This window comes from Artibeus jamaicensis, unplaced genomic scaffold, assembly GCF_021234435.1.
Source record: "Artibeus jamaicensis isolate MK-2021 breed Jamaican fruit bat unplaced genomic scaffold, CSHL_Jam_final contig_60, whole genome shotgun sequence".
Lineage (NCBI taxonomy): Eukaryota > Metazoa > Chordata > Mammalia > Chiroptera > Phyllostomidae > Artibeus > Artibeus jamaicensis.
Genome location: NW_026521900.1, coordinates 12,593,424 through 12,613,286, shown reverse-complemented (window position 1 = coordinate 12,613,286; position 19,863 = coordinate 12,593,424). Strand labels below are relative to the sequence as shown.

The 19,863-nt window shown below is 37.7% G+C and overlaps 1 pseudogene; it reads right to left on the bottom strand.

Moving 5' to 3' along the window:
• Positions 1-9,469: 9,469 nt before the first annotated feature.
• On the bottom strand, positions 9,470-12,169 carry LOC128628218 (transcription initiation factor TFIID subunit 10-like; annotated as a pseudogene).
• Positions 12,170-19,863: the final 7,694 nt, after the last annotated feature.

The window sequence follows — 19,863 nt, the reverse complement described above, 5'->3', positions numbered from 1 at the left end:
CTTAATTTATCCCTATGTATTCTATTCTTTATCATTCTGTAAATGGAATTATTTTCTTTATTTCCCATTTGGTTAGTTGTTCATTGCTAGAAAATAAACTAAAACTGATCATTGTGTTCATCTTGTATGGCACAATTTTGCTACATAATTTTATAATATATTTAATTGATTATGCTATTACAGTTGCCCCATTTCCCTGCCCCCTTATTCTCTTCCACCCTGAACACCCCCTCCCACCCACATTCTCCCCCTTTAGTTCATGTCATGTGTCATATGTTCTTTGGCTTCTACATTTTCTTTGCTATTCTTACACTCCCCCTGTCTATTTTCTACCTACCATCTATGCTACTTATTCTTTGTACCTTTTCCCCCTATCTCCCTCTCCTGTTGACTCCTGTTGACTCTCCTGTTGATAGCACTCCATGTGATCTCCATTTCTGTGGTTCTGTTCCTGTTCTAGTTGTTGGCTTAGTTTGCTTTTGTTTTTGCTTTAGGTGTGGTTGTTAATAATTGTGAGTTTGCTGTCATTTTACTGTTCATATTTTTTATCTTCTTTCCTTATATAAGTACCTTTAACATTTCATATAATAAGGGCTTGGTGATGATGAACTCCTTTAACTTGACCTTATCTGAGAAGTGCTTTTTCTGCCATTCTATTCTAAATGAATGCTTTGCTGGATAGAGCAATCTTAGATGTAGGTCCTTGTCTTTCATGACTTGGAATACTTCTTTCCAGCCCCTTCTCGCCTGGAAGGTCTCTTCTGAGAAATCAGCTAACAGTCTTATGGGACCCCCTTTGTAGGTAACTGCCTCCTTTTCTCTTGCCGATTCTAGGATTCTCTCTTTAATTTTAATCTTGGGTAATGTAATTATGGTATGTCTTGTTGTGATCCTCTTTGGGTCCCACTTTTTTGGGACTCTCTGAGCTTCCTGGACTTCCTTCAAGTCTATTTCCTTTGCCAGATTGGGGAAGTTCTCCTTTATTATTTGTTAAAATAACTTTTGCACTTGTTGCTCTTCCTTTTCTCCTTTTGGTACCCCTATAATTCAGATGTTGGAACGTTTAGAGATGTCCTGGAGGTTCCTAATCCTCTCCTCATTGTTTTGAATTTTTGTTTCTTCATTCTTTTCTGATCGGATGTTTCTTTCTTCCTTCTGGTCCACACTGTTGAGTTGAGTCCCAGTTTCCTTCCCATCACTATTGGTTCCCTATATGTTTTCCTTTATTTCACTTAGCATAGCCTTCATTTTTGAAAATCTAATTTGTGACCAAATTCAAACAATTCTGTGAGCATCCTGATTACCAGTGTTTTGAACCGTATATCTGATAGGTTGGCTATCTCTTCATCACTTAGTTGTATTTTTTCTGGAGCTTTAATCTGTTCTTTTGTTTGGGCCATTTCTGTTTTGTCTTTATGCACCTCGAGGGGTGGAGCCTTAGGTGTTCACCTGGGTGGGGCAATTCCTGTCTCTATGTTGTGATGCTGTATGTTGGGAAGGGGTCCAAGAGGAAACAATGGTGCTTGTTCCGCTCTCTGCCAGATTTCAGTCACTTCCCCCACTTCCCACAAGCAAATTGGGCAATTCCCAAGTGGGTGGGCTTGTGTGTGTTCTAGGACCCTGTGGGTCTCTCCAACAAACTCTCATGTGAGGCTGGGTTTTCTCCCACTTCCGCCTCAACTCCCACAGGTGTTTTCAATCAGTGGTTTGAGGCTTTATTTCCCTGCACTGGGGCCCTGGTTTGTGCAGTCCTTCCAGCTCTTTAGTTGTTTCTCCCGGTTTATCTGTGCACGAATGTAGGATCGCCCCTCTGCCAGCAGCTGCCCTGCAGGGTCTGCCCACTGCAGCCTTGCCACCGCAAAGTCCTCTCTGTCCCAGCTGCCCAACTCTGCCCCTCCTACTGGTCTGGAACTATGTGTTTTCTTTAACTCCTTGGTTGTCAGACAGTTTGATTTTCTGTTCGTACTGGTTGTTTTTTGTTTTTAAATTCTTGTTGTTCTTTGGTTGTGTGAGGAGGCACAGTGTGTTTACCTACGTCTCCATCTTGGCCAGAGTTCAATTTTGCTACATATTTTTACTAGTTCTAATAGTTTTATTATGTGTGGATTCATCAGAATTTTCTATATAGTAGATTGCATTGTTTATGAATAGAGATAGTTTAAAATTTTCCTTTCCAATTTGGATGCCTTTTTTTTTTTCTTGTCTGATTCCCCTGGCTATAAATTTCAGCACACTGTTGAATACAAATGGCAAATGCAGGCACCCTGTCTTATCCTTGATATTTTTTATTGTTGTTCTATTACAACTGTCCCGATTTTCCCCCATTGCTCTCCCCTGCCTGCCCCTACTCCTATTCGCACAGTCAATCCCCACCCCATTGTCCATGTCCATGGTCATTTATACTTGTTCACTAACTAGGACCTTCCCCTTTTTACCTCCCTTGTCTCCCACTCCCCTCCTCTGTGGTCCCTATCAGTTTGTTCCTTGTTTCCATGTCTCTGGTTCTATTTTGCTCCTTTGTTTGTTTTGTTCATTACGTTCCTGTTATAGGTGAGATCATATAATGCTCTCCAGCTCCATCTATGCTGCTGCAAAGGGTAGGAGCTCCTTCTGTCTTTCTTCTGCATAGAATTCGACTGTGTAAATGTACCAGTTTTTTCATCTACTCATTTACTGATGGGCACCTAGGTTGTGCCCAGCACTTGGCTATTGTAAATTGTGCTGCTATGAACATTGGGGTCATAGGTTCTTTTGGATTGGTGTTTCAGGATTCTTAGGGTATAATCCCAGCAGTGGAATTGCTGGGTCAAAAGGCAGTTGCAGAATAGGAGAACAGTGACCAGAGGGGAGAGGGGAGGGAATTTAAGGGGAAAAAAGGGGAGGCATTTGGAGGAACAAGTATGAAGGACACAAGGACAAAAACTAAGGGGGGTGGAAATGGGAGGGAGGTGGGGAGCACAGGGTGGGTTGGGCTGTGATGGGAGAAATAGACAGAAAACTGTACTTGAAAAACAACTAAATAAAAAATTTTAAGGCGGTTGCATTTTTAGTTTTTTGAGGAAATTCCATACTGTTTTCCACAGTGGCTGCACCAGTCTGCATTCCCATCAACAGTGTACTAGGGTTCCCTTTTCTCTACTTTCTTGCCAACACTTGTTTGTTGGTTTGTTAATGATAACCATTCTGACTAGTGTGAGGTGGTATCTCATTGTGGTTTTAATTTGCATCTTTTGGATAGCTAGTGATGTTGAGTATCCTTTTGTATGTGTATGGGCTCTCTGTATGACCTCCTTGGAGAAGTGTCTGTTCAGGTCCTTTGCCCATTTTTAAATTGATTTGTCTTCCTGGTATTGAGTCATATGAGTTCTTTATATATTTTGGAGATCAGACCCTTGTCCAAAGTACTTGGCAAATATGTTCCCTGATATGGTTGGTTCCCTTTTAATTTGGTGATGTTTTCTTTAGCCATGCAGAAGCTTTTTAATTTGATTTAGTCCCATTTGACTATTCTTTCCTTTATGTGCCTTGCCCTAAAGGATGTATTGGTGAAAATATTGCTGCGCAGGATACCTGAAATTTTCCTGCCTAAGTTTTCCTCTTGGACTTTTATTGTGTTGCAGTTAATGTTTAAGTTTTTTATCCATTTTGAGTTTACTATGGTGTATAGTGGAAGTTGGTGGTCTAGTTTCATTTTTTTGCATGTACCATTCCAGATCTCCCAACACCATTTGTTGAAGAGGCTATTTTTACTCCATTTTATGCTTCTGCTCCCTTTGCCAAATATTAATGGACCATAGAGACATGTCTTTATTATCTTTGATATTTTGATATTAGGGAAACCTTTCATACTTTAACCATTGAGTTTATTGGATCCGAATGTAGCTATGGGTTTTTCCTAAATGCCCCATATCATGTTGAGGAAGTTCCCTTCTGTTCTCATTTTTTTTTCAGTGTTTTCTTTTTCATCATGAAGAACTACTGGATTTTGTCAAATGCATTTTCTACATCACTTGAGACAATCATGTGTTTTCCTACTTTGTTCTATTAATGTGGTTATATTAATTTTCATATGTGAAACCAGTCCTGCGTTCCTAGGATACACCCCTCGTAGTGGTGGTATATAATCCTTTAAATATGCTGCTGAATTCACTTTGCTAGTATTTTTTAAGGAGTTTTGCACCTATATTCATTTGGGATATTGGCCCGTAGTTTTATTTTCTTGTAGTGTTTTTGTCTGGTTTAGTTTGGGGGTAACACTGACCTTACAGAATGAGTTAGGAAGTATTCTCTCATTTTTTTAGAAGTGTTTGAGAAATATTGGTGTTAATTCTTTAAGTGTTTGGTAGAATTCACCAGGGAAATCATTTGTTCCTGGGCTTTGTCCTTGTTGGGAAGTTTTGATTAGTGAATTAGTCTCTTAGTTGTTCTAGGTCTATTCAGAGTTTCTATTTTTCAGATCAGTTTTCATAGTTTACTTCTAGGAAAGTATGTTTTGCCTAGGTTGTCTGGCTGATGTGCATTTCTTCAGCATATTCTCTTATAATCCTTTTTATTACTATAAGTCAGTAGTAATGCCCTGCTTTTCTGACTTTAATTATTTGCATCATCTCCTTTTTAAAAAGTAATGTAACTAAAGATTTGTCTTTTTTAAAATCATTTCAAAGAATAAACTTCTGATTTCATTGATACCCTCTATTGTTTTTCTATTCTTCATTTCATCTCTCTCTGCTATAGTCTTTGTTATTTCCTTCCTACTACTAGCTATGGCTTCACTGTGCTCTTCTTTTTCTAGTTCCTGAAGGTATAAAGTTAGGTCATTTTTTGAGATTATTTTTCTTTTTATGTGGTCATTTACAGATATAAATTTTCTACCGAGAACTGCCTTTGTAGTATCCCATAGGTTTTTATATGCTGTCTTTTCCCTTTTATCTATTTTTAAGTATTATCCAATACAGGGTGGAAGAATACAGTATTATCCTGTACTCTTCTTGCTATGTCTTCTTTTGCCTATTAGTTGTTTAAGGGTACATTGATTAATTGCAACATATTCATCAATTTTCCATTTTCCTTCAGTTAATGATTTCTACTTTTATTCTATTGTGGTTGGAGAATATACTTTGTCTAATTTCAATCTTTTAAAATTTATTGACACTTGTTTTGTTCACTATAATATCACCTATACTGGAGAATATTCCATGTGTAATATATACATCCAGAACACTGTTAGGTCTAGTAGGTTTATAGTGTTCAAATTCTCTATTTCTTTATTGACCTTCTTTCTATCTGTTCTTTCCATAATTAAAAATGTATTGAAGTCTTCCATTATTATTTTAGAACTATTTTTATGTGACTATAATTTTCATATGTACTTGGTGGATCAACCTTTTTATCATTATGTAATGTCCTTCTTTGTCTCTTCTAACAGTTTGAGTTAAAGTGTATTTTATTTGATTTCATTATAGCCATCTCAGCTCTCTTTTGGTTACTATTCACATAGAATAGTGGTTTCAATGTTTTTGCTTTTAATCTACTCATTTTCTGATTTTGGATTTAAAGTATATCTCATAAACAATGTACAGTTGGATTATATTTCTTTTATTCATTCTTACACTTTCTGCCTTTATTGGAGAATGTAATACATTTACATTGAAAGTACTTACTAATAAGGAAGTGCTTATTTCTACCATTTTGCAGTTTTGTATATATCTTATACTTTTTGTTCCACATTTCCTCTATTACTGCCTTCTTTTGTGTTTAATCAGTTTTTGTTTTTATAGAGAACTGTTTTATCTGCTTCTCACTTCTTTTTGTGCTCATTTTAAAGTTATTTCCTGAGTTAGCCTAGGGATTACAATTAATATCTTAAATCTATAACAATCCAGTTTGAATTAGTACCAACTTAGCTTCAACATTACACAAGGTCTGTTTGTTTTTACACAGCTTCATCCTTATCCTTTTATGTTGTTATTGTCACAAATTACATCTTTATACACTGTGCTCCAATCAATATAGATTTATAGTTATATATATATATATATATATATATATATATATATATATAGTTATATATATATATTTCTTGCATTTTTTGAACTGGGTGTTTTAATTCATACCTTGATTGACTTCTCCTATAAAAGATAGGGATAATAACATTCTGATACATTCTCACATCTTCATTTCTTTTCTCCCCAACATTTACACTATCATCTTTATTTTTAAATTATTTTATCATTGTTCAATTACAGTTGTCTACATTTACCTGCCACTACTCCTGTATCCCAGCCAAACCCACTTCCCTCCCTTGCTTCCACCCCCACACTTGGTTTTGTCCATGTGTCCTATATAGTTGTTCCTGAAAACCATTCTTCCCATTATCCCCTCCCACCTCTCCTCTGTTTACTGTCAGTTTGTTCTTTATTTCAGTGTCTCTGGTTCTGTTTTGCTTGCTTGTTTGTTTTGTTGATTAGGTTCCACTTACAGGTGAAATCATATGGTATTTATCTTTCACCACCTGGCTTATTTCACTCAGCATATTGCTCTCCAGTTCCATCCATGCTGTCATAATGGGTAGTCTTTTGAATGGTATAGAAAAATAGAAGTTACAAACCAATGAAACAATAATACTAACTTTTACATTTACCTACTATATTAGATTCTTGGGACTGCCATAACAAATTACCACAAACTGTGTAGCTTAAAACAACACAAATTTATTCTGTCATAGTTCTGTAGCCTGAAAACTAGGTATCAGCAGTTTTGGTTCCTTCTGGGGGCTTTGGGGCAGGGGTGGGGAGTGGCAAAAGGCTCATGAGGCTCTTTCTTAACCTGACAAACACCATTAGCTGGATTCCACAGAGAGTTTTGGACTACTTGACTGGAAGAGCATAGTAAAGGCCAGGGAAGTCACATAGGGCTCCTTCTTAATAATTTACTAACTCATAGCTTACAAGGGAATGTAGAAAGTGAGAAGACAGCTGTGTGTGTGTGTATGTACTCTAAAGCAGGGGGGAACTGTCATCTCATTGGGAGTATGAGTTGAAAAACATAGAGATATGGACTATGATAGAGGGGCCCTGCATTTTCTTGGAATGGGGAAATTTATGGGCTAATGTTAAGTGTATAGGTCTAGGAAATTTCCATAGGAACACAGCCCTTCTTCCTCTCTGTGCTTTCTAGCTATTGAAAGATACAATGCATATATGTATGTTTTGGGTGGAGGAGTGGTATGGAGAGAAAAAAAGTTCTTCCACCCTGTGACACTGAACTATCCAAGGTCGTAGCCATTTTCTGTTCATCTCAATGCTGTCCTGACAGGATCCTACTGGTACTAAGAAATAAGCAGGATGGTTCTAGGGCACAATGGACACAGACTAATAGGGACTAGTAGTTTGATCTTTTCTCCTGTTCCAATATCATTTCCGTCCTGAATATAAAGCATATATATGTACCATAAAATATGAACTAGCCAAAAAAATCAATGACCAGGGATAATTAAGGTCCATTAATGCAGAAACAAATCACAGAAAGTGAATTGCTTAGCAAAGGCGGCTTTTTCTCCCTTCATGCTTTTATGTCTTCTCCATGGTGTCAGCCCCAAAGTTTTTGACTACACAGCAATCATTCCTAAAAAGACAAAGCACGGGTCATCTGGACCCTGAGAATCCTGGTGTTAAGCAATTTAGCTGTGAAGAGGCAGAGGGTGAGACAAAGCTCTCACCTGCAGTATTTGGTCCAAGTGCAGGCAATCCCAACAAGTTTGCCATGAAGGATTCTCTAGAATGGAGTCATCCTAGCCACCTGGAAATGACTGGCAGACCCATGCCATCTAATGGTTTTGCCACTGCCTCACAGCTCCAATAGATTCTTTAGTTGGGTATGTAAGGGTCCTCAAAAGAGGAAAAAGCAGAAAGTACACTCAATGTAATGCTCACCTCCCTTCCCAGCATTAGCACTGTGAAGTTCTATCAGACTTACCAGGTGAGGTACCAGCAGTGGTAGCAGCAGCAAAACACAGCAAGATTCCAATAAGGTAATATTTAGATAGTGTCAGAAATGAATCCTGTCAGATATCATTTGGTGGAAAGTAGTTCAGTTACTAAGCCTCCTTACATTCTGGAGTCTAACCCTTCACACCCACTCTTGAGATTGTTCTTCCTATCTAACAGACATTGTTCAAGTGTTTTATATATTTTTGATGTGTAGAAATCCCTTTACCTCTCCCTCTCTGAGCCAAACCCCCTCCCATCTTGCTTTCTCTGATATTTTTCTGTTGGCACTCCCAGGGCCAGATCATATACTAAGTTCAAGGTTAGCTTTCTGCTTGTTGAATATAAAAGCACTCAAATACACAAAGATGAGAAAGTGATAAAAGCATTTGATTAGACAATAGCACACTGTGTGGGGACACCATCTTCTTCCTCTACATGAACTCCACTTGTAAATAAAATTACATATGGAATAAATGGATGGTTAGATGGATGGATGGGTGGATAGCTCACTAGCTAGATAACACAGAGGGTGAGGGCATTTGTATGCACATATGTATGTAAGTATATAAACACCTTGGTTTCTAAGTGTGTTTAAAACTTTATGGGATGATAAGAAATAGTCTATTATCTAGGGAACTTCACTTGTATCTGTTAAACAAATGAATGAGGAGACACAGATCTATGGATCTCTGGGACAGGTCACACTGAAATGGGGCTAATAGAAGAGCACTTCAGGAATCATGGAGCAAGAACCTCCAAAAATCCACTCCTCAATAAAACCAATAAGAGTCCTGGCAAAAAAAATTATCAATATCAACTTTTTCAGAACTCTGGAATAATTCAAAGGCTTGCAACAATCCAGGAGTATTTATCCAAGAAAAACGACTGAACCCCTGTGAGAGTAATGAGCTTTGTGGTGTTTTAACTTTCCTATTCCAATTGCCCTCTCCTTGGCTCAACAATAGCCTTGAAAAATAACAGTCTAACACCTACACCTGTTGTGAAAATCAGTAGCTTAGCAGTCACTGGAGGGGGAAGACTCGGTTTCAGTTTTTCCAAAAGCCCCATTTCTAGAGAATAGTCACAATTTGACCTGACAGTTCTTGGGGAAAAAAACCCTCACAAACTTATCTTTATTTGACCTGCCTCAGAGCTCACCCCAGAAAAAGCACTTTTTTTTTCCTTGACAGTCATTATTTTTTTAGAGCAGCTTTGATGTTAGAGAAAGACTTAAAGTACAGAGTTCCCATATTACCACTGTTACTTTCTGTTCCCCCTCCACATTTTCCTGTATTATTAATGTGTTGCACAGGTATGGTACATTTGTTACATGAAGAACAAGTATTGATACATTGTTATTAATTTAAGTACATTGTTTACATTAGGGTTCATTCTTTTTTTTGTTTGTCACAATAAAGTTATTTTGAAAACAGGCTGGTGTGGAGACAAGGGGACAGACAAGTACATAGAGTTTGGGTGGCTCAGAGGAAATAGTGCAGGTTCTTCACATTGATCCTGAACTCCTTGAGGGCAAGGGTCAAGTCATCCATGGTTACAGTGTACTTGAGTCTTTGCTCTTGCTTTGGAAACTGCCAGAGGCTGTGTCCTTCATTTTGCATGCTGTAGTACATCATTGGCAATGTGTGAGGTGAATTTCAGAGCAGCTAGAGAGATGCGCCAAATTATGTGAGGGTCTGAGGTTTCCAAGCCAGTGTGGTTCAGGTAGTAACCAGTTGCTACATCTGGAACCATAGGTGTGCATATAATCCTCCACCTGCATCAGGAAGTCTACCAGAGGCGTGCTGGACACCACTAACTTCACATGTCCATTGGCTGCACTTGGCAGCACGTAAACTTTGTTAGACATGGTCCCCTCTGGGGGCGCCACCCATCCAGCTGACACCTGAGCTGCCCAGTGCTACTTACTCTGCTCCCCAGCTTGCGCCCCCAGCCCCAGGACTCTCTGCTTTCCCGATGTAAGGCTGACCTTGTTCTCCATGTAGGCACCTGGCAGTGGAGGCCAAGACCACAGACGCCAGCCTGGGGCCCCAAGCATCACAGAACTGTGGGAGAGCTTCACTCTTTTCAATTGTACATTCTACGTGGGTTTTGAGGAATGTAAAATGTATTTATCTATCACTACAGAATCATATAGAGTTTTTTACTGTCCTAAAAATCTCCTGTGTTCCATGTATTCAACCCTCATTTTCTCCTTCTGAACCAGTGGAAATCACTGATCTTTTTACTGTCTCTGTAGTTTTGCCTTTTCCTGAATATCATATGAATAGAATAATAGAGAATGTAATATTCTCAGACTGGCTTTCTTCACTTACCAATATGCATTTAAGATTCTTCCATATCTTTTTGTGACTTGACAGTTCATTTCTTTTTATCGCTGAATAATATTTCATTATATACATGTACCAGACTGTGTTTATCCATTTACCTATTTAAGGACATTGTCATTGCTTCCAAGTTTGGACAATTATGAATAAAGTTGCTATAAATAAACATTGCCCTGGCTGGTGTGGCTCAGTGGATTGAGTGCTGGCCTGCAAAGCAAGGGGTCACCAATTCAATTCCCAGTCAGAGCATATTCCTGGGTTGCAGGCCAGGTCCCTGGTAGGGGGTGCATGTGAGCTAACCACACATTGATGTTTCTCTCTCTCTCTCTTTCTACTTCCATTTCCCTCTCTTTAAAAATAAATAACATCTTTAAAAAAATTCATGTGCAGGTTTTTGCATGAACATAACTTTTCTACTTATTTAAGTAAATAAATGGGACCACATCAAATTAAAAAGCTTCTGCATGGCTAAAGAAGCTATCATCAAAATGAAAAGGGAACCAACCATATGGGAGAACATATTTGCCAGTGATATACTGGATAAGGGTTTAATTTCCAAAATATATAAAGAACTCAAATGACTCAACACCAGGAAAACAAACTATCCAATTAAAAAAATGGGCAAAGGACCTGGATACTTCCTCAAGGAGGACATACAGAGGGCACATAGACACATGAAAAGATGCTCAACATCACTAGCCATCAGAGAGATGCAAATTAAAACCACAATGAGATACTACTTCATACTGGTCAGAATGGCCATCATAAACAAATCAACAAACAACAAGTGCTGGCAAGGATGTAGAGAAAAAAGAACCCTAGTGCACTGTTGGTGGGAATGCAGACTGGTGAAACCATTGTAGAAAACAATATGGAATTTCTTCAAAAAACTAAAAATGGAACTGCTTTATGACTCAGCAATTTTACTGCCGGGAATATACCCTAAGAATCCTGAAATACCAGTTCAAAGAATTTATGCACCCCTATGTTCACAGCAGCACTATTTACAATAACCAAGTACTAGAAACAGCCCAAGTGTCCATCAGCACGAGTGGATTAACAAATGGTGGTACACTGACACAAAAAGAAAGAAGGAAGTCCTGTCTTTTGCAAAAGCATGGATGAAACTGGAGACTATTATGCTAAGTGAAATGAGCCAGTTAGCAAAAGACAAATACCATATGATCTCACTTATAACTAAAATCTAATGAACAAAATAAACTAACAAGAAAAATAGAACCAGATACATAAAAACATGGAATAGACTGATAGCTATAGGAGGGGAGGAAGGTGGGGAGAATGGTATAAGGAAGGGGGAAGGACTAGTCAAAGAACATATATGAATGGCACATGGATATGGACAACAGAGAATGGATTGATTTTGGCTAGAGGAGTGGGCTGGATGGAGGGGGGCAAAAGAGAAAAATGAGACAAATGTAATATACTAAACAATAAAACATTAAAAATAAGAAGTGTGATTGCTGGATTATATGATGAGACCATGTTTAGCTTTGTAAGAAACTATCAGATTGTCTTCCAAAGCACATCGTACCACTTTTTATTTCTACCAGCAATTAGTGCTGTATGTTTTGGATACAAGTCCTTTATCTAATATGTGTTTTGCAAATATTTATTTCCAGTCTGTGGTTTATGTTTGTATTCTCTTAACAGTGTCTTTTACAGAGCAGAAGCTTTAATTTTAATAAAGTCCAAGTTCCATTTATTTATTCTTAGACATACTTTCGGTGTCATATCTTTAAAGTCATCATCTGAGCAGCAGTGAGGGTCATGCTGGGTCTGAGCATCCTCTGGCTCTGGACCTCCCAGTCCAGACATGGCAACTGTATGGGCCTTCTAGTGAGCTGTAACTTCTCCTGGTCCTGGTAACCATCATGGAGTCAGTAGAGGGCTTGGCCTTGTCAGTATGGGGTGCATTGTGTTGTGATCATTCAAAGGATTACAAAATGTGCCATGATGTATGTGAACAGATATTTTCCTCAAAAAGTGAGTCACAACTAAAATATGTTAATGAGTACCAGGTTATTGCCCTAAAACAATGGTTGAAATTTTGAATTGTATGAATTCATCTTTGCCAGGTGCGTCTAAGAAATGATTGCTAGGTTGGCTTAGGCTGCTGTGAACTGGTTATTTTGCCTTGGAGTGTCAACAGACATGCAAGAAGGCATCTTGAAAAAATGATATTTCCAATGTAGGGAAAAAATATGTGACTGTACTCCATTATTTTAGTGTGCTTCCTCCTCTTGTATGGATTTCTATGTTGCCCTAGGAGGTCCGCCAGTATGTGTTGATAAAGGATGCAACAGGAAAGCTTTCTTTAGTACAGCTATTTGATGTTATTTCACAAAGGAAGATAAGAAACTATGAAGGAAAGTCAGTAGGAGATATTTTGTGAGGACTCAAATTTTTTTTTAAGATTTTTAATTTATTTATCTTTAGAGGGGAAGGCAAGGAGAGAGGGAGAGAAACATCAATGTATGGTTGCCCCTCGTGCATCCCCTGATGGGAACTGGCCTGCAATCCAGGCATGTGCCCTGACTGGGAATTGAACTGTGATCCTTTGGTTCACAGGCCCACACTCAATCCACTGAGCCACACCAGCCAGGGCAGGACTCAACTTTTTTTTACTCTTAAGCCATTGAAGTTTTAAATTAAACAGTTGCTAAGGAAAACTAAAATAATATTCTGTACTGGATCTCTGCTTCCATGAGAATACTAAGATAAAATTAAGACTTTCAGGATGTTAAAAAAAGGTTGTATGAAATGCAACAACAAAGATGGTCAGCCTTGTGAGTTTTAGGTTCAGTTCTGTCAGCATTGTCCTATCAACACACAGCTAAGTTCCTAAGACAAGGGTTCAGGCATGTGTTAAATTTTATTTTTGGATATTCATATGGTTCAAAACTCAAAATGTATTACAGTAAAAAGTCTCTTTCACCTCTTGTACTGCAACCACTTGGTTCCTTAAGTTACCAGAGATACTTTATGCATTTAAAGTAAGTATGTAGATATAGTTCTCCTCTACTCCCCTGTACCACAAAATACAGTCTGCCATACCCCTTGACCTACCTCTGGATGCCAGTGTTTGGTGAATATTTATGTATGTTTGCACAGGCTATACAGTATATCCTTAGTAAATGTTAAATGTTCTTTTTTAAAGATTTATAAAAATAATAAAAAAGACGAAATAATCAAAACATCAATCAGACAGATTTGGGTTAGGATCTGACTACCCACTCACTTACTATGCTTTGTGACCTCAGGTAAGCCTCCAGAACCTTTTGTTTCCACAAAAGTAAAATGAAGTGATACTTATTCAGGCCAAAATGAAATAAAATGATGTACTGAAAGTCCTACACAATAAAATATAGGAAAAAATAACCTCCAAGCCAAAGATTACCCAGATTTCCTATGTTGTCTTCTAGAAGTTTATAGTTTATGTTTGATATTTATGTCTATGACCCATTTTCAACTAATATCTGTGACAACTGCATGTGCTTTTCTAGATATTCAGTACCATTTGTTGAAAAGATTATCCTGTATTCATTGCATTGCATTTTAATCTTTGTCAAAAATCAGTTGACTATATTTCTGTGGGTCTATTTTGTGGCTCTTTATTCTATTATTCTATCCCATTAATCTGTTTGCTTATTCTTTTACCAATACCAACTATGTTGATTGCTGTAGTTTGAAAGTGAATATAGAAGTCAGGCATCTATGAAAAACTAGAGCTAACATGACACTTACTTGTGAAAGATTAAATGCTTCCCCCTAAGATGGGGAACAAGACAAGGATGTCTGTCTACTCTTACTACTTCTATTCAACATAGTATTGGAGATTCAAACCAGGGTACTCAGGCAAAAAAGGCACCCAGGTTAAAAAGAAAGAAGAAAATCCTAAGAAGTCCAAATAAACTATTACAGCTAATAAATGAGTTCAGCAAGGTTGCAGGCTACAAGTTAAATATACAAAAATTATTTGTATTTCTACACACTACCAATTAATGATATTTAGAAAAATCCTTTTCTAATAGCATAAAAAATAAAAAACTTAGGAATAAATTTAAAATGTTAGGCATATAATGAAAAATAACAAAACATTGTTGAATAAATAAGTTTAAATCCTACATAAATGGAAAGATATCCCATGTTTACAAATCAGAAGACTTAATAATATTAAGATGGCAATAATACTTACCTACAGATTCAGTGCAATCTCTAATAAAAAATAATCTCAGCTAATATTTTCATAAAATGAAAAGCTGATTCTAAAATTCATATGAGAAGGAATTTTGGACCAAGATGGAGGTGTAGGTAGATACACTTTGCCTCCTTGTACAACCAAAAGAAAGACAACAACAAATTTAAAAACAAACAAACAAACAAACATACAAAAGAACTGCCAGAAAATTGAACTGTATGGAAGTCTGACAATCAAGGAGTTAAAGAAGACACATTCATCCATACTGGTAGGAGGGGTGGGAATGGGCAGCTGGGGTGGAGAGGAATCATGGCAAGGCAGCAGCTGATGGACTGGAGTGGGTGAGGCAGCAGTAGAAGAACTGGTTGGTCCCACATTTGTATGTGAATAAACCAGGAGGAACAATTGGGGAGCAAGAGACATTGTGTAACCCATGGTTCCAGTACAGGGAAATAAAGCCTCAAAACCTCTGACTGAAAAAACCTGTGGGAATTGTAGTAGTGGAAGAAACTCCTAGCTTCACAGGAGAGTTCATTGGAGAGACTCGCAGTGTCCTAGAACATACACAAAACAACTTACCAGCACCAGAAGGGCCAAACTTGCTTGTGGGTAGTGGGGGAAGTGACTGAAAGTGGGGAGAGAGCCGAGCAAGCAGCATTGTTCCTCTCTGACCCCTCCCCTACATATAGCACCGTGACATGAAGATATAGGTTGCTCTGCCCTGGCAAATAGCTAAGGCTCTTCCCCCTTACTATGTAACAGGCATGACTAGATAAAAAAATATGGCTAAAATGAAAGAACGGATCAAAGCTCCAAAAATAGAACTAAGTGATGAAGAAATAGCCAAGCTATCAGATGCAGAGTTAAAAACACATAATCAGAATGCTCACAGAAATGGCTGAGTATGGTTACAAAATAGAGGAAGAAATGAAGACTATGCAGAGTGAAATCAAGGGAAAAGCACAGGGAACCAACAGTGATGGGAAGGAAACTGGCACTCAAATCACCAATTTAGAGTGGAAGGAAGAAATAAACATCTAACCAGAACAGAATGAAGAAACAAGAATTCAAAAAAATGAAGAGAGGCTCAGGAACCTCAAGGACAACTTTAAATGTTCCAACATCAGAATCATAGGAATGCCAGAAGGAGAAGAGGAAGAGCAAGATACCGAAAACTTATTTAAAAAATAATGAAGAAAAATTTCCCCAATCTGGCTAAAGAAATAGACTTCCAGGAAGTCCAGGAAGCTTAGAGAGTCCCAAAGCAGGTGGATCCAAAGAGGAACACACCAAGGCACATCATAATTATATTAGCCAGGATTAAAATGAAGGAGAGAATCCTAGAAGCAGCAAGAGATAAGGGGACAGTCACTTACAAAGGAGTTCCCATCAGACTGTCAGCTGATTTCTCAAAAGAGACCTTCCAGGCAAGAAGAGGCTGGAAAGAAGTATTCCAAGTCATGAAAGACAAGAACCCACATCCAAGATGACTATCCAGAAAAGCTATCATTTAGAATGGTAAATTGCTTCCCAGATAAAGTCAAGTTGAAGGAGTTAATCATCACCTAGCCCTTATATGAAATTTTAAAGAGATTTATTTAAGAATATAAGATGAAAACTATGAATGATAAAATGGCAATAAAACATATATGCCAATTGAATCTAAAAAAAACAAACTAAGGAAACGAGAAGAGTAGAGACAGATCATGGATACGGAGAGTGTTTTCATGGTTATTAGATGGGGGAGGGGGAGAGTGGGTGAAGAAATGAGGGGATTACGAAGTATAAATAGGAGTTACAGAATAGTCATGAGGGTATAAAGTACAGTATAAGACAAGAAGTAGGCAAAGAACCTATATGCATGACCCATGGACATGAACAGTGCTGTGGGGACTGCCCAAGGGAATGGGCAGTGCTGAGTGAAGGGGGGCAAAGAAAGAAAAATTGGGAGAACTGTAACACCATAATCAATGAAATAAAATGTTTAAAAAATTCACATAAAAATACAAGTGGCCCAGAATAGCTTAAACAATCTTCATAAAGAAGAAAATATTTGGAAAAATTGCATTTCTCAATTGCATAACTTACACAAAGTAACAGTCATCAAGAGTGCTGTTCTGGCATGAAAACAGACATATGGATCAATGGAACAAAATTGACAGACTAGAGAAATAAACCCTTATATTTATGGTCAATTTTTTATAAGGTACCAAGAAAATTACATGAAAAAGATTAGTCTTTTCAACAAATGGTACTGTGACAACTGCAAATCTATGTAAAAATAAGTAAAGTTAGACCATAACCTCATACCATTTGCATAAATTAACTAAACTGGAGTAACACCTAAATGTTAAAGTTAAGGCTATAAAAAATCTTAGAAAAATACATAGATGTATAAATCTCCATGACCTTGGATTATTCATTGCTTTTTAGGTAACACCAGAAGCACAAGCAATAAAAGATAAAAATAGATAAATTGGATTTCTTTCCAGTTAAAAACTTTTGTATTTAAGGACACCATCATGAAAGTTAAAAGGTAGCTCATAGAATATATTTGCCAATCATATACCTGATAAAGGGACTAATATCTAGAATTCATTAACAAGTTTTACCAATTAACAATAAGGGACAACCGAATTAAAAACTGGACAAATGGCCCTGGCCAGGTGACTTACTTGATTGGATCATTTTCCCATACACCAAAAGGCTATGGGTTTTATTCCTGGTCAAGGCATATACCTAAGTTGCTGTTTCCATCCCCGTTTGGGGTGCTCATGGGAGGCAGCCGAATGATGTCTCTCTCTCACATAGAACTTTCTTTCTTTCTTCCTTTCTTTCTTTCTCTTTCTTTTTCTTTTTCTTTCTTTCTCTCTCTCTCTCTCTTCCCCTCCTCCTTCCTCCTCTCTCTGTTTCTCTTTCTTGAATCAATGAAGGCATATCCTCAGGTAAGGATTACAAAAAAAAAAACTGGGCGAGTGACTTGAATAAATTTTTATCTAAAGATACAAAAATCGCAAATAAGCATATGAAAAGATATTCAATATCATTAGTCATTAGGGAAATGTGACCAAAATCACAGTGAAATACGACTTCACCTCCACTAATAGGATTAAGATTCAAAATACAGACGATAACTATTGGTGAGGATGTGGAGAAATTGAATGCCTCACTCATACATTGCTGGATTGTAAAATGGTACAGCCACTTGGGAAAACATTTAGCTGTTTCTCAAAATGTTAAACATAGTTACCATATGATTCAGCATTACTACTTTTCTCACTTCATAATGCTGTTGGGAGAATTGACCAAAGACATGTGAAACTTTCTTTTACAAAATTAGGCACCCACATATTTGGTGGAACTAAAAATAAATTTTACCTGCTTTCCAACTTTGCTCAGTATTGGATGTAATATACTACCAAAGTAAATGCAACAAACAGAGCTCCAAGGTCAGTAGCAACTTTAAATGATTGCTCCTTTTGTGCCCATACAATAAATAGCATTCTGGTCTATTCACTGAAGGAGCTGGGACAAGGTGGACTTTGTTCTCTGCTTTTCCTTTCTGGACCAAATAATCATTTCTCCCTACCCACCTGGTTAGACAGATTTCTCATCCACACACCCTCCTCCACTAACTAGCAAGCATATCTCCTTTTCCCCAGAAGAACACTTGAGGTATAGATGTTTTACTTCAGACTTGAGAAAAAGTGCTGAGCTGAAAGCAACATTTCAAAAGAAAAGTGAATTTATACCATCAGCCACAACTGACCCCATCCTTCTAGTGGGCTTTTTTTTTTTTTAATATTCAGACAACTCAGGGCTTAATAGATAATGGGGCTAATTAACCATGAACCCTACAAAAATGTATTAAGTTTCAGATGTATTCAGGATTCACAAGGTTTGGAGACAATGATGTTCTGAAAATCTCAAAAGAACACTGAGACGCTGAACTCAGAATCTGGTCCTCTGACCAAAGTTTGTCTTCAGGCCTGTTATATATTTGTGCCTACCATAGGTAGGCTGGGGAAATGGCTTAATTAGAAACTCACATTTACTCTCCCATGTCAACTTGCAGCATATATGATTCCATGAACCTCATATTCAAGAACACAGTTGTCACATCCAATGGTAATTGAATCATGATTTTGTAATGGGGCAAAATTAATGTTACTTTATATTTGAAAATCTTACATTTATTCCATAGCAAATTAATGAAATATGTGAACATTGAAATATTTCATGTCAGGAGGAATGCATCCCTCACAAAAAAATAAAAAGTGTCACTGTCCAAGTTTGAACCTATGTTTGTATCCACCAAGGATGTACTATGTGCCACTCTCCAGCAATATAGAAATGGGTAAAACACAGCTGAAATTTTCAAAAGGAGCTCCATCTTAACCCTGGCTGGTGCAGCTCAGTGGATCGAGCATGGGCCTGTGAATCAAGGGGTCGCTGGTTCAATTTTCAGTCAGGGCATATGCCTGTGTTGCTGGTTAGGTCCCCAGTAGGGGACACAAGAGAGGCAACCACACATTGATGGTTCTCTCCCTCTCTCCTTCCCTTCGCCTCTCTGAAAAGAAATAAAATCTTTATTTTAAAAAGGGAGCTCCATCTTTTGGCCAAAAAAATGTTAGAGTGAAATGTGTTAAAGGAAAGCAAATAGTGCTACGTGAGCACAGAGTAGGAGGCACGTACCTGAGTGTGGGATATTATGGGAACATTGAGATTGTGCAGAGAAATTTCTGAGCTGATTGCCAGAGATACACTAAAGAAGGTAGGTGGACAAAAGGATGTTATAGAACAGCTCTTCAGGTAAAAGAATAAAATTTGTATATTTATAAATGAGTAATTTAGTCTAGCTGGAACCAATTTTTGAGAAGGAAGTCATAAAGTGAGTTAATTTACAATGGATAGGGTAAGAAAGAGGGACTTATATATTTATATTTAGCAAATACATGCACCCATCCTAAATCAGTTCCATCTCATTCCCACTGAGACTGGCCATATGATTAGTCAAGGAACAGTTGGGCAGGGAAAAGGTCTTATAGGCTTCTTCAAAGGGGCCCCCTTGGGGATGCAGGGCTGTCTTAAGAGAATAGTTCAGAGGAGCCTCCAGCCCCACTCTTGGGGATTAGAGTTCAGCAGCTGGTCATAGCTAAATTAAATAAATTCCTCCTACCCATTCTCTCCCAAACCTCAAAACATTCAAGATTCTCTTTAACAACAAAATGATTTATTTGTAACACAGCTCAGTTCCCATCACTTCACTACAGCATAGGAATAGAAAAGAGTTACATTGCAGGCATTATAT